Source organism: Sphaeramia orbicularis, chromosome 1 (genome assembly GCF_902148855.1).
Source record: "Sphaeramia orbicularis chromosome 1, fSphaOr1.1, whole genome shotgun sequence".
In the NCBI taxonomy this organism is placed as follows: Eukaryota; Metazoa; Chordata; class Actinopteri; order Kurtiformes; family Apogonidae; genus Sphaeramia; species Sphaeramia orbicularis.
The window spans coordinates 35,890,006-35,897,634 of NC_043957.1; the positions used below are offsets into that span (position 1 = coordinate 35,890,006).

Below are 7,629 nucleotides of genomic sequence, written 5' to 3' on the forward strand. Positions count from 1 at the left end.
AAAATTTTTCAAAAATTCATAAATGGATTAAAGACATTTTGAGGGGTTTTCTTTCTTCCCCGTACCAAACCAAAAAAAAAAAAAAAAAACGAACTGTGGCTTTCAAAACCGAAAACTTACCAAACCGAAAATTTTGTGTACTGTTACAGGCCTATTATTTACACATATATATGGTGCGTCGGGCTGGACGTCTAAGGATGACCCCAGTTATTCCGCACTGGTGACTTTGTCAACAGAACTCTAAACGGTCACTGTTGGTCGTAACCACGCCGAACAACAGGACAAACAGAAAAACTGAACGCTGTTCCGTTCCTCTCATTCATGCGCTCATATCTCATTACGCACACGCGCACAGACACACACACCCACTGGTGTGTGTGGCACCAGTTCACTGGCTCTGTTCCCATACTGTTCTCATTCATTCATTCATTCATTCATCTCTCAAAGCCACACACACTTTGTCCAGAACTAATCTATATTTATCCATAAATCGATAGAGAATAAAATTCAGTGAGCCGATCAGTCCTCACTCAGTAAATAAATTTTTATTCGTGCAAAATGTCAGTGGAAAAAAATCTGATATTATAAAGATATTGTTGAACTTGTGTTAAAAATCTTCTTTTTCAAATGTAAATAATATTTCAAAGGAAATACAAGACAGAAGTGAAGTGAAATGAAGCTACAAGAATACATCCTCCTTGTAACACTGAGGTCCGCGTTAAAATCAGCTCTGGAACGAGGAACTGGGCCAGCGCACACTTTTAACCAACTAGCCCAGAAACAGGACAGCGCATTTTGCGTTGCGTTGGGGTTAACGAACTAACGCACAAACGCATGTTGCATTGCGTTAGTTTTTAAAGAACAAAGAGCGAGCCCAGAGATGGGATAGCAAAAAATGCGTTAAATGGACACATTTTGCGTTGCGCTGAGCTTAATGATTTAACAAGCTAGTGCAGAAACGAGCCCCAGTTTCATTAAAGCACCCATATGTAACAGAAACTAAATACTATTTTTAATAATTATCATCTGTTTATTTATGTTCATAGTTAATTCTGTCGATGTGAATTCAGAGAAGAGAAACTACGTCAAAACTGCTTTACTGCTCTTGGGACTGCTGTGTTTTCTCCTCCTGGTTGCTGTCATTGTCTTAATGACCATCAGTAAGTTTTTGATCTTCATTCAACCAGTGGAAATACTGAGCCCAAATATAAAATATGATACATGGTGTAAATATGTAATCCTTGTATTTCCTGTGATTCAATTTCATTCAAGGCATCTCAGAGAGAAATCTGAGAATGGAGCTTCAGAAAAGCAATGGAAATTTGGAAAGGTTTAATCAGAACCTGACCAAAAGGAGCAGACTGTTAGAAGATGAGAAAACCAACCTGACCATTGAGAGAGACCAGTTAGAGGCAATCAACACCAATCTGACTAAAGAAAGAGATGAGCTGTGTAAGCAGCTTCTGGGTGAGTAAATAATGATCTAGAACTTTTTTGTGAACTTGTTTCCCTCAGCTGTAATATACTATGTTTTATACAAAGGTATTCATGTTTGTGTTGGTTATTTTTGTAGACAGATCTTCTTGTCCTGATTCATGGAGGAAGTTTGGTGGTCATTGTTATTTTATTTCCAACTCAACACAAACCTGGCATGTCAGCAAACAGGACTGTGAAAACCGTGGTGCAACACTTGCAGTTGTATCTAATGAAGAGGAACAGGTGAGTTCATGTCAGATAATGGATTGAAAAATGAAAACTTGCCCTTTTTGTTCATATTTTTGTCACATGCAAATGTCAATATATTCCTCACAAACTCCAAAAATCCTACTGCTGTAACTGTCATGAATTAGTGGTTATGTTTGTTATTGTTTATCTCTAATGCTAATTTCCAATACACGACAAAGGGAAATATAGAATTCAAAAGGAAGAGTCCTCCTCACTGACTTCTACAAAGTCAAAACAAAAACAAAACAATAAACACATTAAAAGATTTCAGTGACATCTGAAAAATGACAAAATGTGGAGATAAAAATAAGTATATGAAACCAATTATTAACCAATAGCATTTTTTTTTTAAAAGTTCTACTTTTGTGACTTTTTCCAAATGAATTTTTCTGTAGATTTAACCTTTCTTAAGTGATTTATTACCATTTATTATAATATTATCCTCTGTATTTTGCCTTTTATCAGTGAAAATCATGTATTTTCTGATATTCAATTTACTGACCATGTAGGTGATCATAAAAGCTCAGCATAAATTCAAAAGTTATTAAACCAGAAACACAGAAAACTGAAGAAAAAGTTACATTTTCAGCAAAGATATCAATAACTGAATGTAAAAATATGCATCTCCATCCACTGTCACTTGTCAAACTCCATGGGTTTTACTGGTGAATCAATGCTGTAGAAGATGACAGTGTTTCCACTTTCAGTACGGAGCCTCTGAACGTCCAAATGGGTCATATCTGATGACCATGAAAAGATGACAAACTGTATTTCACACTGATTATTTACATGTATTGATAAGATTAATGGATCAACAGATATTAAACATTTTAGATCAGTAGATGGTTTTGGTCATCAGTGGCTGTTTGGGTCTTTATGGGTTAAACACTTCACAGTACGGAACAATCCTGTTTTGTTGACAGTATAATAAAAATCATTGTTAATCAGTGTTTTAATTTAGTTGATTTGATCATAAACCTCATTAGTTTGACATATGTTAAAGTAAACTTGGAATCCTTTTTTGTCTGAAGGTCAGATCTCCATATATCACATACACAGAGTACAGAAAGGAAGTGAGGAGTGATCTCTCTTCCACAGGACAGGCCTTTAACTCACAGCTGACTTCAGTACAATGGAATAAAAATCCACATTTATAAACCAGGATGGCTCAGCAGCTACTATAAGGAGGAAAGCTGAATGAAAATAAATCAACCGTTATTGACTAATAATTTCTATGTATGACATGCAGAGATTCATCAGCTCATTGAAGCAGCGTTTGTGGATTGGTCTGAATGATCTTGAGAACGAAGGTGTCTGGAAATGGGTAAATGGAGAAAATGTTGGCAGAACGTAAGACTCTCATTTTTGTATAAATCCTGCTTGTGGTACATTGAAAATGCAGAAAATATCAGAACACTGTGATGTTTACAGTTAATTAAACCAAACCTTAATGCAGGGTTACAGTCTGTAACGACTTAAAAAAACAGAGATATACAGACATACTGATGTGAAGAAGATTAGATCTGATGTGATTTATAGCAATGATTGTGTCTTTATAAATATGTAACAGAAAGTTCTTTGGAAAGTACAGATGGAGTTTGTCTTTATCTCTTCTGCAGGTACTGGAAACAGGGACAGCCAGATAATTGTAAACGTTGTGGTGGAGAAGACTGTGGTGAGGTTTTGGGTCAAGAGAGGGACCCTCTTAAAACCTGGAATGATCGATCTTGCAATGATAAAGAACTCTTCATCTGTGAGAAGGCACTTGAGCATCAATGTGTTTAACTCTTGTGACTGATTTCACATTTGTCTTCTTCTAACGCATGTAAAATCAGAGTCAACCCCCCCCCCAAAAAACAAACAAACAAACAAACAAACAAATAAACAGAAATGTTACCTCTCCTAAAAACAAAAGAAAAAATATTTTTAACAACATTCAGTGACATTTCTATTTTGCTTTACTTTATACATGTTTAGCATAAGGTGCTGATCAATATACCCCAAAATTTATATAAATTAGTGAAATTCCGTTGTTTGTGTTAAAACCTCTTGCACTGAACTACATAAGTAGTGGCTCAATAATATGCACAACAGCGGGTTTATGCTTCATTAGTTTATGGATGAAAAGATAAACCCTAATACTTTGATATCAACGTGCATCTGTTTGACTTGTTATTGTTTTCAAAGTTTTACACTGTTGTCGAGGGGAATTGCTATTGCAACATGAGAACAGCTCAAAGTTTGTTTGTTTTTTATAATTAATTCACTAGATACACAGGACACACAGACAACTGAGATACTGTTTCTCTTTCTCCTTGCTACTTAAATACCGTGCATGTAAAAAATGTTTTAAAAAAAGCAGATAAAAATATAAAGATAAGAAAAATAAAAAGTAAGAATAAATAATTGGCATAAAAGATATTCTATAATAGAATATAAAAGATATAAGTCAAATCCATTTACAATAACAGCAGTAGTGCAATACACCATGCAAATGTCATTTTATTCTTCACAAAGTCCAAAAATCCTACTGCTTTAACTGTCATGAATTGGTGGTTATATTTGTTATTGTTTATCTTCGATGCTAATTTCCAGTACATGATGAAGGGAAATATATGATTCAAAGGACAGACTCCTGGTCACTGGCTTCTACAAAGCTTCTTCCTACAGAAATAATTCAATAGTCACATCAAAAAATTCACTGATGTATGAAAAATACTAAATACCGGAGCTTAAAACACAAATATGTTGTCACTTAGGATGTAGTTTTTAATCAGCATAGAGTAGTGATTGTATTTAGTATTTCCCCGTCCTGAACAGTCCTGCTCCTCCTTACAAAAACAGTTGGCAGTCGACATATGACTGTAAATTTACAAACAAAAACAAAACAATAAACACATTAAAAGATTTCAGTGGTGTGTAAAAAAAAAATGACACAAAATGTGGACACAAAAATTAACATATGGAACCAGTTAAAAATTGATTGTTTTTATTCAAAATTCAAATACTTCACAGTACTCAACAATCCTGTTTTGTTGACAGTATGATAATAATCATTGTTAATCAGTTTTAATTTAATTGAAATATGATCATGAACCTCATTAGTTGGATATATGTGAAAGTAAACATGGAAATCCTTAGATCTCCATATGTCATACACAGAGTATATAATGGAAGTGATTGAATCTCTTCACACACTTTCACTCACAGTTTATTTACATAGAATTGGATAAAAATCTAAATCAAGTCTTTTAGGGAGAATGTTAAATGAAGAGGTAAATAAATGACTGATTATAATCGGACTTTCCGCATTGATAAGTTTCAAAATAATTAAACAATCTAAATGCCATTCCAGGGTATGAAATTATAACTTGTTACCTACATCTTGCAGAAAACCCCATTTAATTTAGTTCAGTGGTCACGGAGAAATGTGGATCTTTGTAAAGCATGTCACAGGTTCCTTTCTTCCAAGTTTGGTACTTGGATGCTCTTGGCATCCATATGAATGAAAATATTTTACTCACAACTGACAGGGTGACAGAATTCAAATTCTGTGCAGGAAGGAGGAAGAAGAAGGAGCTCAATCCAGTCTTCCATGAGTTAATAATTTAATATCTTTCTTTAATCATTCATTTTTGCACCTTACCAATGTTTGCAAAACTCAGAAATCTGCTTCCTTTTGGATGTAATTCATTATTTATTTCGTTAGTTGAAAATGAAAAGAAACAAGCAGTCACTTTTTCAAAAGAGAAATTTTTGTGTGAGAACACAATGAACAACTTCGTATTTGTAAGGCATGAACACAATGGACAACGCGTCTCTGGGAAGGGACTTCTGACATGCTTTTCAAAGATCCATATTTCTCCGTGACCACTGAAGCAAATTGAATGGGGTTTTCCGCAAGATGACGGTAATAAGTTATCGTTTCATGCCCTGAAATTGCATTTTGATTGATCAACTCGTTTTAAAGTTATCATTCCAGAAACTCCGATTGCAATTTTTTTGGGGACATGCAGTATATCAATACTGAAAGCTTGACGAAAATTTGGCTTTAAGAGTCAACACCAAGAAAGTATGAATGCACATAACACATAGTATTCTGTTACCATTTTAGGTTTTGATTGAAATTTGTGTGAAGCAGGTCTTTCAATTAAATGTACTGTCATGTACTGTTAAAGAAATGTTATCAGGAGAGGTTCTGATATGCTCACAAATGGTGAAATTCACTGTTCGCTGCTGTCATGTCAGAGTGAAAGAACGGACTTATACACATGGTGCTGAAGGGAGAAACAGGTTTTATTAACAGAAAATAAACATGAACAAGGGGTAACAAATAACCTGAAAATCGAATGATGGCAGAGTCGGCAGCATGGCAGGATAGGGTGGATAATGGGCTGAGAGTCTGGAAGAGTCTATGTAGAAGCTGTGGCAATGGTCTGGCACCGCACTGGAGCAGAGGAGCCGCTTATATAAGCTCCTAATGGAGATCTGCTCCAGGTACGGTGCCAGTAGGTGAAGCAGATAAATGAGATAATGACGGGTCCGCGGTGACACAGGAACCCACCATGACAACTGCACTGTCAGGCAGATAAAGCCAAAGGTGCGTCTGTGCCATTTGCCTGGATGCAAATCTGGGAATATTCATGCACTGGATGTAAAATTGGCCTCTGACTATGCAAATAAGAATTAATACAAAAACCTATTGTATTGTATTGTATTGTATTGTATTGTATTCTGTTCTATTCTATTCTATTCTATTCTATTCTATTCTATTCTATTCTATTCTATTCTATTCTATCAGTGTCTGTCCTGAAGTGTGGGAGGCTTGAATGTTGCAGAACATGTAACCTCAAATGACTCTCAGATCCATCTGTAAATGCCATGAAACTCCAGCTGAACTCTTCTCCAGATACATTCACTGACACTTAACATTATTTTAGTCAAATACATCTTAGACCTGGCTGACTGATAGAAAAATTCTGAGGAAACAGACAGAGACACTAGATTCTGGAATCAAAACAGTTTATTTGCAGCAAAAAATCTAGTACATACAACAGCAGGTGCAGCAGTTGATTGACTAACATTAAGAATTGTAGTTTCTTATAGAGCAGAGAATGTCAGACCCATTGACTGTCCGACATTGTAACGTGTCAAAACAGTACTATGTGCCTGCGTCTGATGATAAGGTTCATGGCGCCTCTCGACAGGAGTTATCTCCAGTTGGTGCCCAGTTGTTGTGCAGTCTTCAGGGTCAGGAGACAGTGCCGGCGTCTCCTAGAATAGAGGCACTGCCACTATTTCCAAAACAAAGGAGACACTGTGGATTCCAATCATCTTCTTATCTAAAAGTGAGGTGTCATATTGACACAACCTTCAAACACACAGTGCATTCAGAAATAGTCTAACAATGTATTTTTCCAACAATGAGTTACATTCATTGGAGCGTATTTTAATGAACGTGAGATAATATTGTCATGACCCCGCTACTGACCCGTGACAAAGAAATGCAAAGAAAACTAGCTGAAAAGTGTTTAAACTTATCAAAGAAAAAAAAAAATTTTTTTTGAGGTGGAGTTTGTAGATCACTTCACCTGTTGTTCTTGCATGTATGTGGGAGAGCTGCAAAAGAATTGGACATTTTGGGATAAATAAAGTTGTCTGAACCAAAGTGAACTGAACTGAACCAAACCGAACTGAATCGAAATGATCAGTGTGTCTGTTTTTGGGTGAGCGTGGAATGATGAATGAAATGTGCTGTAATAATGTCTGTAATATAGTATGCATGTAGCTGTGAATCTGTAAAAATGGAATTTTCTCGTGTTTTTGCCTTTGTCTGGTTTAGGTCACTGAAAATGATTATTCTGTAACACTCTGGCCTACGTGTTTGTAAGTGTGACCTCTGTT

The 7,629-nt window shown here is 35.7% G+C and overlaps 1 long non-coding RNA gene across 1 annotated transcript; it reads left to right on the top strand.

The window, feature by feature from the left end:
• Nucleotides 1–1,600: 1,600 nt before the first annotated feature.
• Nucleotides 1,601–3,401, top strand: LOC115429377 (uncharacterized). The gene is made up of 3 exons (XR_003936773.1): nt 1,601–1,719; nt 2,975–3,075; nt 3,345–3,401. It is a non-coding gene; the product is annotated as an uncharacterized LOC115429377 (long non-coding RNA).
• The last annotated feature ends 4,228 nt before the right edge of the window (nt 3,402–7,629 follow it).